The sequence below is a fragment of the Schistocerca cancellata genome, chromosome 1 (assembly GCF_023864275.1).
Source record: "Schistocerca cancellata isolate TAMUIC-IGC-003103 chromosome 1, iqSchCanc2.1, whole genome shotgun sequence".
NCBI classification, from domain to species: domain Eukaryota; kingdom Metazoa; phylum Arthropoda; class Insecta; order Orthoptera; family Acrididae; genus Schistocerca; species Schistocerca cancellata.
The window spans coordinates 1,205,107,050-1,205,125,775 of NC_064626.1; positions in this window are offsets into that span (position 1 = coordinate 1,205,107,050).

Below are 18,726 nucleotides of genomic sequence, written 5' to 3' on the forward strand. Positions count from 1 at the left end.
TTCAGTTGATTGATGAAAGGGGGAAGTACAAACATGTTCCGGGAAAATCAGGAATACAGAAATACAAGTCGCTGAGGAATGAAATAAATAGGAAGTGCAGGGAAGCTAAGACGAAATGGCTGCAGGAAAAATGTGAAGACATCGAAAAAGATATGATTGTAAGAAGGACAGACTCAGCATACAGGAAAGTCAAAACAACCTTTGGTGACATTAAAAGCAACGGTGGTAACATTAAGACTGCAACGGGAATTCCACTGTTAAATGCAGAGGAGAGAGCAGATAGGTAGGAAGAATACATTGAAAGCCGCTATGAGGGGGAAGATTTGTCTGATGTGATAGAAGAAGAAACAGGAGTCGATTTAGAAGAGATAGGGAATCCAGTATTAGAATCGGAATTTAAAAGAGCTTTGGAGTACTTACGGTCAAATAAGGCAGAAGGGATAGATAACATTCCATCAGAATTTCTAAAATCATTGGGGGAAGTGGCAACAACACGGCTTTTCACGTTGGTGTGTGGAATATATGAGTCTGGCGATATACCATCGGACTTTCGGAAAAGCATCATCCACACAATTCCGAAGACGGCAAGAGCTCACAAGTGCGAGAATTATCGCACAATCAGCTTAACAGCTCATGCATCGAAGCTGCTTACAAGAATAATATACAGAAGAATGGAAAAGAAAATTGAGAATGCGCTAGATGACGATCAGTTTGGCTTTAGGAAAAGCAAAGGGACGACAGAGTCAATTCTGACGTTACGGCTAATAATGGAAACAAGGCTAAAGAAAAATCAAGACACTTTCATAGGATTTGTCGACCTGGAAAAAGCATTCGACAATATAAAATGGTGCAAGCTGTTCGAGATTCTGAAAAAAGTAGGGGTAAGCTATAGGGAGAGACGGGTCATATACAATATGTACAACAACCAAGAGGGAATAATAAGAGTGGACGATCAAGAACGAAGTGCTCGTATTAAGAAGGGTGTAAGACAAGGCTGTAGCCTTTCGCCCCTACTCTTCAATCTGTACATCGAGGAAGCAATGATGGAAATAAAAGAAAGGTCCAGGAGTGGAATTAAAATACAAGGTGAACGGATATCAATGATACGATTCGCTGATGACATTGCTATCCTGCGTGAAAGTGAAGAAGAATTAAATGATCTGCTTAACGGAATGAACAGTCTAATGAGTACACAGTATGGTTTGAGAGTAAATCGGAGAAAGACGAAGGTAATGAGAAGTAGTAGAGATGAGAACCCGAGATACTTAACATCAGGATTGATGGTCACGAAGTCAATGATTTTAAGGAATTCTGCTACCTAGGCAGTAAAATAACCAATGACGGGCGGAGCAAGGACATCAATAGCAGACTCGCTATGGCAAAAAATGCATTTCTGGCCAAGAGAAGTCTACTAATATCAAATACCGGCCTTAATTTGAGGAAGAAATTTCTGAGGATGTACGTCTGGAGTACAGCATTGTATGCTAGTGAAGCAAGGACTGTGGGAAAACCGGAACAGAAGAGAATCGAAGCATTTGAGATGTGGTGCTATAGACGAATGTTGAAAATTAGGTGGACTGATAAGGTAAGGAATGAGGAGGTTCTACGCAGAATCGGAGAGGAAAGGAATATGTGGAAAACATTGATAAGGAGAAGGGACAGGATGATAGTCGGACATCTGCTAAGACATCAGGGATTGACTTCCATGCTACTGTAGAGGAAGACAGAGACTGGAATACATCAAGCAAATAATTGAGGACGTAGGTTGCAAGTGCTACTCTGAGATGAAGAGGTTAGCACAGGAAAGGAATTCGTGGCGGGCCGCATCAAACCAGTCAGTAGACTCATGACGAAAAAAAAAAAAAAGTCTCCTTTTGGTATCCTCCTTGCTCCGTCCGTCATTGGTTATTTTACTCCGTAGGTAGCAGAATTCCTGAACTTCATCTACTTCGCGACCATCAATCCTGATGTTAAGTTTCTCGCTGTCCTCATTTCAGCTACTTCTCATTACTTCCGTCTTCCTTCAATTTACTCTCAGTCCATATGCTGCACTCCTCAGACTGTTCATTCCATCAGCATATCACGTAACTCTTCTTCACTTTCACTCAGGAAAGCAATGTCAATCAGCGAATCGTCTCATTGATATGCTCTTACCTTGAATTTTAATTCCACCCTTGAACTTTTATTTCCATCACTGCTTCTTCCATGTACGGATTGAACATGAGGGACGAAAGACTACATCCCTGTCTAACACCCTTTTTAATCCGAGCACTTCGTTCTTGATCTTCCACTCTTATTATTCCCTCTTGACTCTTGTACATACTGTATATCTGTCTCTCCCTAGGGCTTACCCCTATTTTTCTCAGCATTTCGAACGTCTTACACCATCTTATATTTTCGAACGCTTTTTCCAGGAAGTTTCATATCAGCGCACACTCCGCTGCAGAGTGAAAATCTCATTCTGGAAACATCTCCAAGGCTGTGGCTAAGCCATGTCTCCGCGATATCCTTTCTTTCAGCAGTGCTAGTTCTGCAAGGTTCGCAGGAGAGCTTCTGTAAAGTTTGAAAGGTAGGAGAGGAGGTACTGGCAGAAGTAAAGCTCTGAGGACGGGCCGAGAGTCGTGCTTGGGTAGCTCAGTTGGTAGAGCACTTGCCCGCGAAAGGCAAAGGTCCCGAGTTCGAGTCTCGGTCCGGCACACAGTTTTAAACTGCCAGGAAGTTTCATATCAGCGCACACTCCGCTACAGAGTGAAAATCTCATTCTGATATTTCGATAATTCTCGCACTTGCCAGTTGTTATAGTCTTACGAATTGTTTGGACGATATTCATATATTCTACACCCCAACGTGTACAGACGTTTGGTTGTAACTGCCCTCAATGATTTTAGAAATTCTGATGGAATGTTAACTATCTCTTAAGTGCCTCATTGGATCCATAGCTCTCTTAAATACTGATTCTAACAGTGATCCCCTATCTCTTCTAACTCGACTCCTGTTTCTTCATCTATCACATCAGACAAATCTTTCCCCTCTTATTGGCCTTCAATGTACTGTTGCCACCAGTCCGCCCCCTCCTCTGCTGTTGAAAGTGGCACTGTCATTGGACTCTTAGTGTTACCACTCTTGCTTATAATTTGGCCGAAGTTTGTATAAAAATTACGACTTTTGTTCTGTGCCGAAAGACTAACGTAATTTTTGAACTCATTATGACATACATTTGTTCGTTTATTTAGCCATAATTATTTCTGCGTAATACATTGTGTTTCACATTTTCTGGAGTAGACCGTTAAATGCCCTGTCTGTGTCACTATACGACATGACTGTATCTTGCATGGGAACCAGTAATAATAACGTAGTTATGTGTGGCCGGTCATGGCATAACACATACAATTTTGTGATGAACAAAATAAAGAAATCAGATCCCAAGTGTTATACAGTAGAACGCCACCACGCGTATTAATAAGGTTGAGCAGACGTATTTTCACAACATACGAGGGTGAGTCAAACGAATACCTTAAATATTTCTTTTAAATATTATTTATTGTGCAGAAGTGTTACAAAGCTGTATCAGTTTTCAACATAATCTCCCCCACTCTCAATGCAAGTCCTCCAGTGCTTACTAAGTGCATAAATTCCTTTAGAAAAAATTTTTTTGGTAGTCCGCGCAACCACTCATGCACCGCGTGGCGAACCTCTTCATCTGAACGGAACTTCTTTCCTCCCATTGCGTCTTTGAGCGGTCCAGACATATGGAAAACACTCGAAGCAAGGTTTTGGTGATGAGGAATGGCGACAATCCTTGCTCGCTCTCTTCGTTTCCTGTTGGTGGAAGTGAACCCAGGTTTCGTCCCTAGTAAGGATTCTTGCAAGGAAGCCATCACCTTGTCGTTCAAAGCGCCGAAGAAGTTCTTCACAAGCAGCAATACGACGTTCTCTAATTTCAGGAGTCAGCTGCCGCGGCACCCATCTTGCAGACACTTTGTGAAACTGCAGCACATCATGCACATTGTCGTGTGCTGACCCATGACTAATCTGTAAACATGCTGCAATGTCATTCAGTGTCACTCGGCGGTTTTCCTTCACTATGGCTTCAACTGCTGCAGTGTTCTCTGGAGTCACAACTCGTTGTACCTGACCTGGACGAGGAGCATCTTCCATTGAAGTCACACCATTTGCGAACTTCCTACTCCATTCGTAGACTTGCTGCTGTGACAAACATGCATCACCGTACTGGAGCTTCATTCGTCGATGAATTTCAAAAGGTTTCACACCTTCACTACGCATAATCCGTATAACAGAACACTGTTCTTCCCTGGTGGGGCGGCCATCTTTATACGGATACTGAGACGGTATGTGTGCATCTGCACTATGCTGCCACCTACAGGCCATTCTGCACGCTGTTTGCAGTACGCTTACCAACGTACAGGATAACGGCGCGAAATTTCGATTCGTTATTACAAATTTAAGGTTTTCATTTGACTAATCCTCGTAAAAATGGTGGCACCTGTTACCAAGTCTACTTGAATAGCTGCGTGGTTGTTGGACGAAATGTCGGGGGAAAAAATCATTACCATCCTGATGCAAACCAGAAACCTCTTTGAATTCAACAATACACGGTAGTATGCTAGGCACAACAAGTGGAAGTGGAGTACTTGAATGTTCGCTGAAGAAGTGGAAGGCATTCAGTCTCTCGGGGCGAGCTGCGTTGCGAGAAGCCAGCAGCACGGCACGCCTCGCTCGGGCTGAGCAGCGGTCGCCGGTGCGGGTAATACATAGTCGCAGTCTGTCTCCTTCGGGGAGGCGCGAGCCGTAAGCTACTTGCCACGGCACAGGTAGCCAGCCATCTGATGCATGGCGCCAGTTAGCCGCTGCAAAAACTCTCCCGCCGGCCCCGGGGTAATTACTTTAATTAAACACTTGATTGATGAAGCCGTGGAAATTAATTTCGCGCCGAGTCCGCGGAGAACACTGAATAATGGAGCCGATACCGCCGTGTTGGCCGTGTTTTGGGCGCCGTAGGAGTGCTACGGCCTCGCAAGTGGCTGTCTACCTGTCGCTTCCACGGACCCCCGCGGCCACGTCATCAAGCTATCGAGCGCCGAAGAGTCGGTACGGACGCTTGGAACGTGAAACTTTTAGTCTCACATTGTTTCCGCTGGTACATGTGAAGTAAATGCAAGATGTACAAAATTATGTTAACACATTAATGAGGCCGAAACTAAGTCCACGACTCTATAGTGTAGTCAACGCTGTCGCAAAAGTGTCTCGCAGATTAAAAATATGTTCAGGACTGAGCTTCCAATCCGGAATCTTGTCTGTCAATCAGTGCTTTTATCAGCTATAGTGCCTCAACAGAACTCTCGTACAGGTTTCTCCTATTAGCACTTCTGTCTTATGTCCCTAACACCTGAAGAAACTTACATATGTATCTTCATGGACTAGCACTCCCAGCAATAAAAGTTAACATTGTTACTGTTATGTTGTGCGTGCTTCGGTACCGCGCGTAGTGTGAGTGTTCGTTCGTTTTATCGACGCCCGTGCAGACTGCGAATGAGCTATTTTTTCGTCTAAAACTCCTTCGACAACACTGGTCATATTTGTAAGACTACCGTAATCAGTTACTAAGTGAATAACATAGCAATGATCAACAGAAGAAAATTAATCGGAACATCTCTTATGTCTTGGGATCAACAGCTGATATTTTATTCGTTCTTTCTCAGCGACGTGTATTTCACGTAATACTGTAGTCAGGCACAACCTGCGAATGGACACCTAAAATCTGGGAATGACGAAGCTCTTAAGAGTAGATGAGGAGTTTACAGAACACTTTCTTTCTTTTCTTTTGCTGGTGCCTGTTTCCGCAGTGACCCAGGGACGGCATGGTTAATCGGATTTGGCAAGGTTAAGTCAAGGGGTGGCCGAATACCCTTCCTGCGGCCACCCCGTGCCCCCCCCCCCCTCCGGGACGGAATCAGTGTACTTCAACTGTCTGCATCTTGTGTAATCCATGGAATAGTGGGAATGTGTTCAGATGTCTGCGAGCCGTGTAACTGAGGCGGGACGTGGGGACCAGCCCAGTATTAACCTAGTGGGAAGTGGAAAACCGTCTAAAATCCACATCCAGGCTAGCAGGCACTCCGGCCTCCGTCGTCAGTCCGCTGGGCTGATTCGATACGGGGCCGGCGCACCTACCTGAGTCCAGCAAGCAGCGCATTAGCATTCTCGGCTAACCTGGCGCGTAGGAGTTTACAGAAAACTATCGTAGTAAAATGAATTCAGATAATTAGTCATCTGGACGCCGGCCGTGGTGGTCGTGCGGTTCTAGGCGCGGCAGTCCGGAACCGCGAGATTGCTACGGTCGCAGGTTCGAATCCTGCCTCGGGCATGGATGTGTGTGATGTCCTTAGGTTAGTTAGGTTTAAGTAGTTCTAAGTTCTAGGGGACTGATGACCTAAGATGTTAAGTCCCATAGTGCTCAGAGCCATTTGAACCATTTTTGAATTAGTCATCTGGGGAGACATGATGGGCTACTAAAAAATAAAAGCCAGGTACTTAAATGTAAACGACCAAAATATTACTGTAACTGTACACCGCTGAGGGCAAGTGATGCTGTATGGATTTTCACTCTGTTTTTATTTATTTGTTTATTACGTTGAACCCCTTTTCTTCCTGCTTATCCCGTGTACCAAGGATTGTGAATGTGAATGCCCTTACTGCACCACCACTCCCCTCTTCACCTCTCCTTCCACCTCCGCACCACCAAGAACGAAATTTCTGCACCCCATCTCCTTATGTCCAGTATTGTCCCACATGAAAGTGTGAGAACGTTTCCGGAATGTTTGTGATTCGTGTAACGGAAGCGGGACGTGAGTGGCAGCCTCATATTAATATATGTAAAACAATAAATTGGTAGCCAAGGTCGCAGGAATTTCTTTTATTCCATTATCACCGGTTTCGGCGAAACCCATAGGCTCATACGCAATGTGTATTTTATCGGTATGTTTTTTAATGTAAGACCAGACGAATATGCATCTGTGTAACCCTGCAGTGTTCTTAAATTTGTATATGACTTTTGGCAGGTTTTGTATATGACCAGACAGATATGCACTTGTGCAACTCGGCACTCCCACAAAATTTGCATTTCTTTTCGGTATGTTTTACATGTAACCAGGCAGATGCGCATTTGATATGACTGGAAAAATCTGCGCTCATACGCAAGGTGTGTTTTATTGGTATTTTTATATATGACCAGACGGTATGCACTGTGTAACCCTGTAATGTCTTAAAATTTGTTTATACTCTCGGTAGATTTTATATATCACCCGAATGATGTGGTATGTATAACCCTTCAGATCCCATAAAATATCTATGTATGTTCGTATCGTATTACGTATAGGACCTGGCAGATGTTCATTTTTGTAATTCCGCAGTTCTCATGAAATATGCATTGCTTTTCGATATGTCCTTTATGTGACCAGGCAGAAGTGCAGTTGTGTAGGTCTACAGCTTTCATAAGTTTTTTATATGTTTATGTGATACAGTAATCTCTAGAATAATGTACGAGCCCCAATGACGTAGCGTACGACACAGGCAGAGCCTGTTATGACGCGAGCTTGACATTCATTGGCGCCTCTTCTGCTAGCGCCATCTCGCGACGCGGCCTGTAGTGTAAGAACAGAGCCGGAGTTCCGGTAGTGGCCAGCTTGCGCTGGTGTGTGATGGAGACATTTAACATTTATAATGTCATCTCTCTGGGACGCCTAATTGCTACTTACGACAATTTTGTTACGCCTGTGTTTTTTGTCCTCCCTAGATCCGACGATGACGGCTTTAGTTTCACCGAAACCGGTAATCTTGGAATAAAAATAATTCCTGCGATCTTGGCTACCAGTTTATTGTTTTACTAACATCTAGATCGCTCCCACATGAGCACAATGTGCTCCCTACAAAATGATATTAATATTGTCGGACGTGAGAAACCTCATGTTCGTCCATTTTTAGCATGTGTGTTAATTTTTACGTCTACCTAAATTAGAACCTGAAATATTGAATTTCAAAATGTTACTGGACTTTCAGGTCACCGTGTGTGTAATTAGTGTACTGATCACGTACATGGAAGCGTGGGTAGTGGAGTAGTGATTTGGTAGTTGGTGTTTTGGTGATAGGGCGTAACGTGTAGTAGCCAGACAAGGAGTAGCTAATAACGATTTTAGTGTTTTCTCTAGTAGATAAGTGAATATTTTCTGGTGTAATAAATTATTATTTTCATAACTTGGGTATTGCAATGTGTTATGGCGTTATTTGGGTTTTGGTGTGGGGCCAGATTGAACTGTTTTGCATTAATTACACAGGGCTGCGAAATTAATTTTTTCAATTTTTTTTAATCGTGAAGGGTGATTTTTTTAATTGATCGCCTCTGTTGAAGAACATGACGTCAGATTTTGGCTGTCACGTATGAGAAAACTGTAATAATTCTATAAAGAACTGTCATATTTATACAATATTCAGATATTTTAATGTATTACTAAAGACCCTTACAGCTATACTAGTAACCTCTAAACCACTTACAAATGTTTGTGGTATACAAAATCAAACAGCACTCATTTGTTCACAGATCTAATCGCATTTTAAGTTCAACATACTCCAAGTCGTACAGATACACTGCACTTTTCCAGTAGCGATTCATACAGAAATTTTGTCTTCCAGTTTTCCTTCTATGCTGTAGCTGTACATTATCTCTTTTTGGAAATCAACCGTAGTCAGCCATCATCCCTTCATCCCACCTGCCTTGACAACGTGATTCTATTTCTTTCATGTCTTGAGGAGTCCCTTCTCCATGCTCTTCGCTAACATCTCCAAGATTGTCATGGAAGAAGTCAATATGGCTATGAAGAAAATGGACTTGAAGGCTCATATTGCGTCGTAAATGTTTCGGAGCAGTCAACATGTTTTACACACGGCTTTGAAATCTGGGTGTTTCCTATTCCATAAAAAACTGCAACAACATTCCTAGCAGCTCTCCAAGCCAGTCGTTCTGCGTGTGTTAGTACATTTTCAAACCCTTTATCCTTCACCAAACTTCTAATGTTCTGTATCACAAACAATAATTCTTGAAGTTTAGCCTGAGACAGAAAAGAAAATTTGGAACTTATATGCTAATAACAAACACCATCATCTTTAGTCAATTCTTTGATGAACTGTTTCATGAATCATAGTTTAACATGATCAGGAGGAAGGATGATTTTCTCTCGTTTCATCAGAGATTCTCTTATCACAAATTTTTCTCCACAGAATTTATTGTTGTTCCGGTAGGCAATTGTATTCTATTGCAACGCGATTCACGGGCACGACAACCCCAGAGGCAGAGAAAACAAGAAAAATCGCAAAGCATGACTGTTGTCCCAGCAGCATTTCTATCACTTTCAGGTCTCCACATAAAACCTATCGGTGTTTCGAATAGTTCAATGCCTTCAGTAGCATCCCCATATTCTCTTAAGTTACTTTTAACCGCACAGAATATGCTACTGCAGTGAGCCATACTTATTTCCAATGTGTGGAAGTATGGCCTTAAGGCTTCTTTTGTTAGAATTTACAAGTAGCTTCCATTCATTCGAGTTGTGTATAACACCAAATACTGTATTCATAACAAACCTTCAGTGTTCTTAAATAAACAAGAGAATCCTCTTTAGCGGCATACTCACGAAATTCCGATTCTCTTGACTGAAACAAGTAGAACGTTTTGCTTTGGGTAAGTAAATGTTTTTCCTTTAATTGAGACCCTGTTTCTTTTGAGAGACCTAGATGTCTTACAAGACATCCAATAGTTCTTGTTTAAACTGCCCTGGTTGTCCTTTAGTGGGCGTGGAACATTTGATAATGATGATGGCGATGATGATGATAGCGAAGATTCTAAAGCAGTGGGCGGTTCAGGCAGGGAAATGTTAGAACAATGTGTTATGGATTTTATGGTTGATTTTAGGTTTGGATAAACAATTCCTTTCACATTTCTCTTTGTTATGCCCACCAAATTGCACCATACAAAAATAACAGTCATCTACACAGTCCTCTTTTTCTCTTCATACCATTGGAATCCCAAATGGTTGAGATTTTTGCTTGCCTTGTGTCCATTTCCTCAAAGCTGCAATGGATATATGACAAACAGTGTATGGCGTAAAAGTTTAGTCCTGGTTTCCTAATTTTATACCGAACTGATGTATGCGAGTCTTCTTGACAATTAAGGCTATCACTTAAAACTTTCGATATCTAAAACTTTTTCCTAATGTTTCCTCTCAGATTGCGGGAGACATCTTTAGAGTTAAAATCGCGAACTGCAACCAGAACCCTAGGGAACGCCGAATATGTGTGTACTGTAGAGGGCACCACAGTCCATCATGTGGCTAGGACATTATCTCTGGTAGTTCAATATTCTGAATATTCAGTGTTGACGTCCAAATTTTATATGATTTAACATCTTCCTCTTTTCTGTTAAAATTATTACGGTGTTTTTAAATGTCAATAGCCTCTCTATACATACGGGTATGATAATGCGATGTTCTCGATATACCACTCGTCTCGGCGAATTTTATTTCACGATCACTCTCTTGCTAAAAACGTTCGGCTACGTCCGATTTATCCGTAGGTTTCAGGTGTCAATTCCTCATGTGCTCAACAAGACGGCTATTAACACTTCTTTTTGTGGTACCTACAGGATAACAATTATTGAACTATGTGAAATAAAATCCGTAGGTTTCAGGTGTCAATTCCTCATGTGCTCAACAAGACGGCTATTAACACTTCTTTTTGTGGTACCTACAGGATAACAATTATTGAACTATGTGAAATAAAATCATCATAACTTCTGAATGGTTTGCGTGAAGACGTTCAAACTGCGCGGATGGCCGCGAAGCATGATGGGAATTAGCATGCGCATTATGGTTTGGTTTCGCTACGAAGCCCACTTTAATTTGGATGAGTTCGTCAATTAGCGAAATTGGCGCATTTGAAGGAGTGAGACTCCCCATTTCGCGACCGAGAAGTTCTTCAGCCTCAACGGGTGACTTTGTGGTGTGCAATGTCCAGTCAGGGAATAATCAGTGCCATATTCCTTGATGACACGGTACCTAACGAATGATATGTGAAGGTATTGGAAGATAATTTCATCCCCATTATCCATAGTGACCCTGATTTCGACAATATGTCGTTCATGCAAGACGGAGCTCGATCACATCGAAGTAGGAGAACGTTTGATGTCCTGAAGAAGCACTTTGGGGATCGCATTCTGGCTCTGGGGTCCCCCAGAGGCCACTGGCATGGGCCTCGATTGGCTGCCACATTCTCCGAATCTGAACACATTTGACTTTCTTTTTGTGGGGCTATATTAAAATCAAGGTATACATCAATAACCCCAAAACCACTGCTGAGCTGAAAACAGCCATTCAGGAGGTCATCGACAGCATCGATGTTTCGACACGTCAGCGGGTCACGCATTTCGTTTTTCGTCTGCGCCACAATCCCACCAATGATGGCAAGCATATCGAACCATGTCGTAACATAAATCGGAATATCTGTGGCGACTTTTTCATGATGAGCAAAGTGTGAGCACGCCGTAGTTTGTAACTAATTTTTGTTTTCTTCGTATAGTTCAATAATTGTCACCCTGTATATAAACTAGGAGGTCTGTCCATAGCCATCACGTCAATCTGTTCATAAAGATCATTATTATATTAAAAATAGGTCGTCGTGAGGCAGTCTGAATAACTCCACAACATCTGCTGGAAAAATATCCGCTTTACATGAGATACCTTCGGTCACTGGAATCATGGCAAACAATGACAGAACATCGAAAGTAAAAAGGTCACCTCTAAGGCCCACGAGCATTTATATCAAATTGTTAATGAAATAACCTGAATTTTTAATATGACTGTCAGTTCTGCCAATATGAGGTTGCAGCAATGAGACGAGATTTCTAGTAACTCGTGAGTGGGAGACTCTACAGCTCTTACAACAAGCCTCATATGTGTCTGTGGTGTGTGCACATTGGGTAATCCGTAGAGCCTAGATAGGTACCCTTCCGTTTTGCAGAGTAGCTTGTTACCGTGAGAGAAGGGTAAAGATGTTTTCACTAATAGGTTAGTGATTTTTGAAATCGTAGTCGGATCCGACTATTGTGTATCCTGTAGGGTGTCCCACCCACGAATTAGTTAGACACATCGCCTCGTTGTTGCAACCCCATGTTCGCATAATCAACAGTCATATTAAAAATGTATATCTTTCCATTGACAAAATAAAAGAAATGCTCTTGGGCCAAGATGATAGCCTAGTTACTTTTGATGTTCTGTCGTTATTTACCGTGACTGCAGTGAACCAAGCTATGTCATGTTGTAGTGGATATTTTTCCAGCAGATATTGTGGAGTTATTCAGACTGCCTCATGACGACCTACTTTCAATACTATAAAGATCTTTATCAATTTATTGACGGGGTGGCTATGGGCATTGTTGACCAACGGGTATCGCAGACTGCCAGTTAAAGACCAGCCAGGTAGTACCCATAGGTCGATAATACTTTCGTAGCATGGACAACAGTATCAATGCAAAAATACAATATGCTATGGAGACGGAGAATAACGGCCAACTGAATTTCTTGGATGTGTCTGTTATCAAGCTAGGGGACGGGACGTTGAATCATAGGGTATACAGAAATGCCACGCATACTGACCGTTACGTGCACAAAGATTCTAACCACCATCCCAGGCTCACAATAGGTGTGACTGAAACCTGGTTGGACAGGGTGCACAAAATTAGTTTACCGACTTATTTGAAAGATTAGCATCTACGGTCGACATTCAAGAAGAATGGTTATTCGATCAAGGAGATAGAAGGACCATTTTACCTTAGGGGGAAAATCAGGATCTACGAGAAGCCGCCGCCGCCCAAAGGGAAAGTTTTCGTTCCGTTCATCAGTACGATTACAGATCGCATTGGAAACTAACATCATACCCACCAGAAAGTTAAAGACTGTTTAAGATCGCCAAAAGTACCCGGCATGCTTCAGCTACACTGGATGCATATAATATTGCTTGTGGCTGTGTTCAGGTTTACGTAGATATCACAAAAAGAAGTGTTAATACACGTCTAGTTGAACACAAGAGGAATAGCCGCCTCGGATAAATTGGCCGTAACCGAGCAGCTTTACCAAGAGGGGGTTCATCAAATTAAATTCACTGAGAAGAATGTTATATCGAGGACATCGCATTATAATGCCCGTGTGTACAGAGTGGCTATTGAGATTTATAAATAGCGTTATAATTTTAACAGAAAAAGAGGAAGTTGTTAAATTATATAAAATATGGATGTCAACATTGCAACCCAAGAATAATGATCGATTACTTTCAGTTGGGAATTTTGGCACTACCAGCGATAATCTCGTAGCAACGTCACGTGTTAGACTGTGGTGCTCTGTACATTCCCCATATACTTGGCTCTCCCTCGAGTTCTGGTTGCAGTTCGCCATTTTACCTTTGAAGATGTCTCCCACAGTCGGAGAGGAAACGTTAGGAGAATGCTTTAGATATCGACCGCGGCCTATTAGCCCGGACGTTTTTAAGTGCTGTCAGTGCCAACAGTGAAAGCTTACACTGCGTGATCAAATAAGATTATGTCCTCTCTCCTGATTATGAGAGTCATAGAGCAGCAGATTCTACAAAACACAACAAGGTCATTCAGACATTATTTTCTTGATGAAAGCGGCAGCATTTTCTATGTATACTTTTGAATTTAAATTGTTCTTAATTGTAATTCCTATGTATTTAGTTGAACTTAAGACCTACAGAGTTCACTGACTTCTCTTGTAACCGAATTTCAAGATTCCTTTTAGCTCTTTTGTGGGCCACCTCTCACTTTTGATTATTTAGAGTCACCTGCCAGTTTTCGCAACATTCAGATATATTTTCTAAATGTTATGCAATTTGTTTTGATCTTCTCATGAGTTTAATAGACGATAAACGAAACACATGTGAAAAAAAAGTAAAGCAGCTGCTCAGATTTTCTCCTAAATCGTTAATGCAGATCAGGAACGGCAAAGGACGTGTAGCACTGACTTGGGGAACGCCAGAAATCACTTCTGTTTTATTCTATGACTTTACGTCAATTACTAATAACTGTGATCTCTTTGACAGGAAATCACGAATCCGGTCACCTAACTGAGACTATATTCCATAAGCATGCAATTTCACTACAAGCCGCTTATGTGGTACAGCGTCAAAAGCCTTCTGGAGATCTAGGAATACGGAACCAATCTGAAATCCCTCGTCAATAGCACTCAAGACTTCGTGCGAGTAAAGAGCTAGTTGTGTTTCACAAGAACCATGTTTTCTAAATACTGTCGTAGATAGTATTTCCACTGCTATTGCGCAGTGAAGGCATTGACTGTGTCTTACCGCTAGCATACTTTACATACCACTAAAAACTCTTTGGCTTTCCTATCAGGTTCCAAAGATAAAGTTTCGTACTGGAAACTATTATAAGCACCTCGCATTGTTTTCTGCATTAAGTTTTGAACTTTTGTAAAAGATCACCAATCTTTGTAGACTTTTTGTTTCTGTGTATGTGGCATAGTTTTTTCGTTGTTTCTGAAACAGTTTTTCTGATCCGTTTTGTGTACCAAGGGGGATCAGCTCCGTCGTTTGTTAATTTATTTGGTGTAAATCTCTCATTTTTTGTCGATACTATTTCTTTGAATTCAAGCCACATCTGGTCTGCACTTACATTGTTAATTTGGGAGGAGTGGGGATTGTATCTCAGAAAGGCCTCAAGAGAATTTTTATCTTCTTTTTTGAATAGGTATATTTTTAGTTTATTATTGGTGGATTTGGAGTTCCAGTATTCAGTCTCGCTACCACAACCTTGTGTTCACAAATCCCTGTATCCGTTTTGATGCTCGTTAATATTTCAGGATTATTTGATAATTAATTGAAACCCTCAGCTGCCGACAGGTGTTGTTGATACACCTCGATGGAGACAGCTGGTAATTATTTCTTTCTAAGAAGTGAGGTGTGTTTTCACAACCGCCTACAGTTTTCGTGGGCTCATGAACTAAATTGCTCAAAATAATTTTCTGATTATGTCTTTAGAACAATTTCGGATGATGTTCTATACGCACCTCCGGGTTTAAAGAAGTATTTTCACCACTAAATGAGGGCAAATTAAAGTCATCACCAACTATAATCGTACGAGTCGTGTAGGTGTTCGAATAAAAACTCAAGTTTTCTTTCAACCTTTCAGCAGTTTAATGAACTGAGTTTGGAGGTCGGCAAAAGTATCCAATTACGAGGGCAGTTCAATAAGTAATGCAACACATTTTTTTTTCTCGGCCAATTTTGGTTGAAAAAACCGGAAATTTCTTGTGGAATATTTTCAAACATTCCCGCTTCGTCTCGTATAGTTTCATTGACTTCCGACAGGTGGCAGCGCTGTACGGAGCTGTTAAAATGGCGTCTGTAACGGATGTGCGTTGCAAACAACGGGCAGTGATCGACTTTCTTTTGGCGGAAAACCAGGGCATCTCAGATATTCATAGGCGCTTGCAGAATGTCTACGGTGATCTGGCAGTGGACAAAAGCACGGTGAGTCGTTGGGCAAAGCGTGTGTCATCATCGCCGCAAGGTCAAGCAAGACTGTCTGATCTCCCGCGTGCGGGCCGGCCGTGCACAGCTGTGACTCCTGCAATGGCGGAGCGTGCGAAAACACTCGTTCGAGATGATCGACGGATCACCATCAAACAACTCAGTGCTCAACTTGACATCTCTGTTGGTAGTGCTGTCACAATTGTTCACCAGTTGGGATATTCAAAGGTTTGTTCCCGCTGGGTCCCTCGTTGTCTAACCGAACACCATAAAGAGCAAAGGAGAATCATCTGTGCGGAATTGCTTGCTCGTCATGTGGCTGAGGGTGACAATTTCTTGTCAAAGATTGTCACAGGCGATGAAACATGGGTTCATCACTTCGAACCTGAAACAAAATGGCAATCAATGGAGTGGCGCCACACCCACTCCCCTACCAATAAAAAGTTTAAAGCCATACCCTCAGCTGGTAAAGTCATGGTTACAGTCTTCTGGGACGCTGAAGGGGTTATTCCGTTCGATGTCCTTCCCCATGGTCAAACGATCAACTCTGAAGTGGATTGTGCTACTCTTCAGAAATTGAAGAAACGACTTTAGCGTGTTCGTAGGCACAAAAATCTGAACGAACTTCTCCTTCTTTATGACAACGCAAGACCTCACACAAGTCTTCGCACCCGAGAGGAGCTCACAAAACATCAGTGGACTATTCTTCCTCATGCACCCTACAGCCCCGATCTCGCACCGTCGGATTTCCATATGTTTGGCCCAATGAAGGACGCAATCCGTGGGAGGCACTACGCGGATGATGAAGAAGTTATTGATGCAGTACGACGTTGGCTCCGACATCGACCAGTGGAAAGGTACCGTGCAGGCATACAGGCCCTCATTTCAAGGTGGCGTAAGGCCGTAGCATTGAATGGAGATTACGTTGAAAAATAGTGTTGTGTAGCTAAAAGATTCGGGAATAACCTGGTGTATTTCAATGCTGAATAAAACAACCCCTGTTTCAGAAAAAAAATGTGTTGCATTACTTATTGAACTGCCCTCGTATTATTTTATTCCGGTTGCCAATAATGACTTCTGCACATACTAACTCACTGTAACTATGTGCTTCAATTTCGTTACAAGATAAACTACTTCGAACAGAAACATACACTCCACCGCCAACTGTGTTTAGCCTATCCTTTTCGGACACCGTTAGGTTCCTAGCAAAAATTTCGACTGAACTTAAACAGCTTTCAGTACCTATAACGATTTGAGCATCAATGCTTTCTATTAGCACTTGGAACTCTGGTGCTTTCGCAACACAGTGATGGCAATTTAAAACTGTCATAGCGATGGTTCCTAGATCTATGTTCTTCCTGTGTTCATCCTGCACCCTTTGAGACGAAGTCCTCTCTGTGATTGCCCGAGACCCTCCAACCTAAAAGACCGCCCAGTCCACGCCATACAGCTCCCGCTACACGTGTAGCCGCCTCTTGCGTATGATGGACTCCTGGCGTACTTAGCGGAATGAGAAACCACACCATACTATGGCCCAAGTCGAGGAATCTGCAGCCTACAAGATCACAGAACTGTATGTGCCTCTGGCTCAGACTCTCCACTCGGTTCTGTACCAGAAGTCCGCAGTCTGTCCTGTCGACTATGCTGCAAATGGTGAGCTCTGCTTTCGTCTCACTAGCAAGACTAGCAACCTTTACTACTTCTGACAGTCACTAGATACCAGAGCGAAACTCTTCCGACCCAAAGCGACACGTATCATTGGTACCGACGCGAGCCAACACCTGCAGTTGGCTGCACGCTGTGCTCCTCATGGCATCCGGAACGATTCTTCCCGCGTCTGGAATGACTCCACCTCGTATGTACACGGAGCTATTACCCTCCTTGGCAGCCATGTCTCTAAGAGGCCCCATAATGTGTCTAACATTGAAGCTCTCATCTACCAACAAACACACCCTCTGATATTGCCCATATCTTGCAGGCTGAGAGATTCCCTCTGCAACAGGACAAGCGGCTGCATCTGGCTGGGGGACAGATTAGATTAGATTAGATTAATACTAGTTCCATGGATCATGAATACGATATTTCGTAATGATGTGGAACGAGTCAAATTTTCCAATACATGACATAATTAAGTTAATTTAACAACATACTTAAGTTAATACAACAACTTTTTCATTTTTTTGTGTTTTTTATTTTTATTTATTTTTATTTTTTTTAAATTTATATCTAAAAATTCCTCTATGGAGTAGAAGGAGTTGTCATTCAGAAATTCTTTTAATTTCTTCTTAAATACTTGTTGGTTATCTGTCAGACTTTTGATACTATTTGGTAAGTGACCAAAGACTTTAGTGCCAGTATAATTCACCCCTTTCTGTGCCAAAGTTAGATTTAATCTTGAATAGTGAAGATCATCCTTTCTCCTATTATTGTAGTTATGCACACTGCTATTACTTTTGAATTGGGTTTGGTTGTTAATAACAAATTTCATAAGAGAGTGTATATACTGAGAAGCTACTGTGAATATCCATAGATCCTTAAATAAATGTCTGCAGGATGATCTTGGGTGGACTCCAGCTATTATTCTGATTACACGCTTTTGTGCAATAAATACTTTATTGCTCAGTGATGAATTACCCCAAAATATGATGCCATATGAAAGCAACGAGTGAAAATAGGCGTAGTAAGCTAATTTACTAAGATGTTTATCACCAAAATTTGCAGTGGCCCTTATTGCATAAGTAGCTGAACTCAAACGTTTCAGCAGATCATCAATGTGTTTCTTCCAGTTAAATCTCTCATCAATGGACACACCTAAAAATTTTGAATATTCTATCTTAGCTATATGCTTCTGATTAAAGTCTATATTTATTAATGGCGTCATACCATTCACTGTACGGAACTGTATGTACTGCGTCTTATCAAAATTCAGTGAGAGTCCGTTTACAAGGAACCACTTAGTAATTTTCTGAAAGACAGTATTGACAATTTCATCAGCTAATTCTTGTTTGTCAGGTGTGATTACTATACTTGTATCATCAGCAAAGAGAACTAACTTTGCCTCTTCATGAATATAGAATGGCAAGTCATTAATATATATTACGAAAA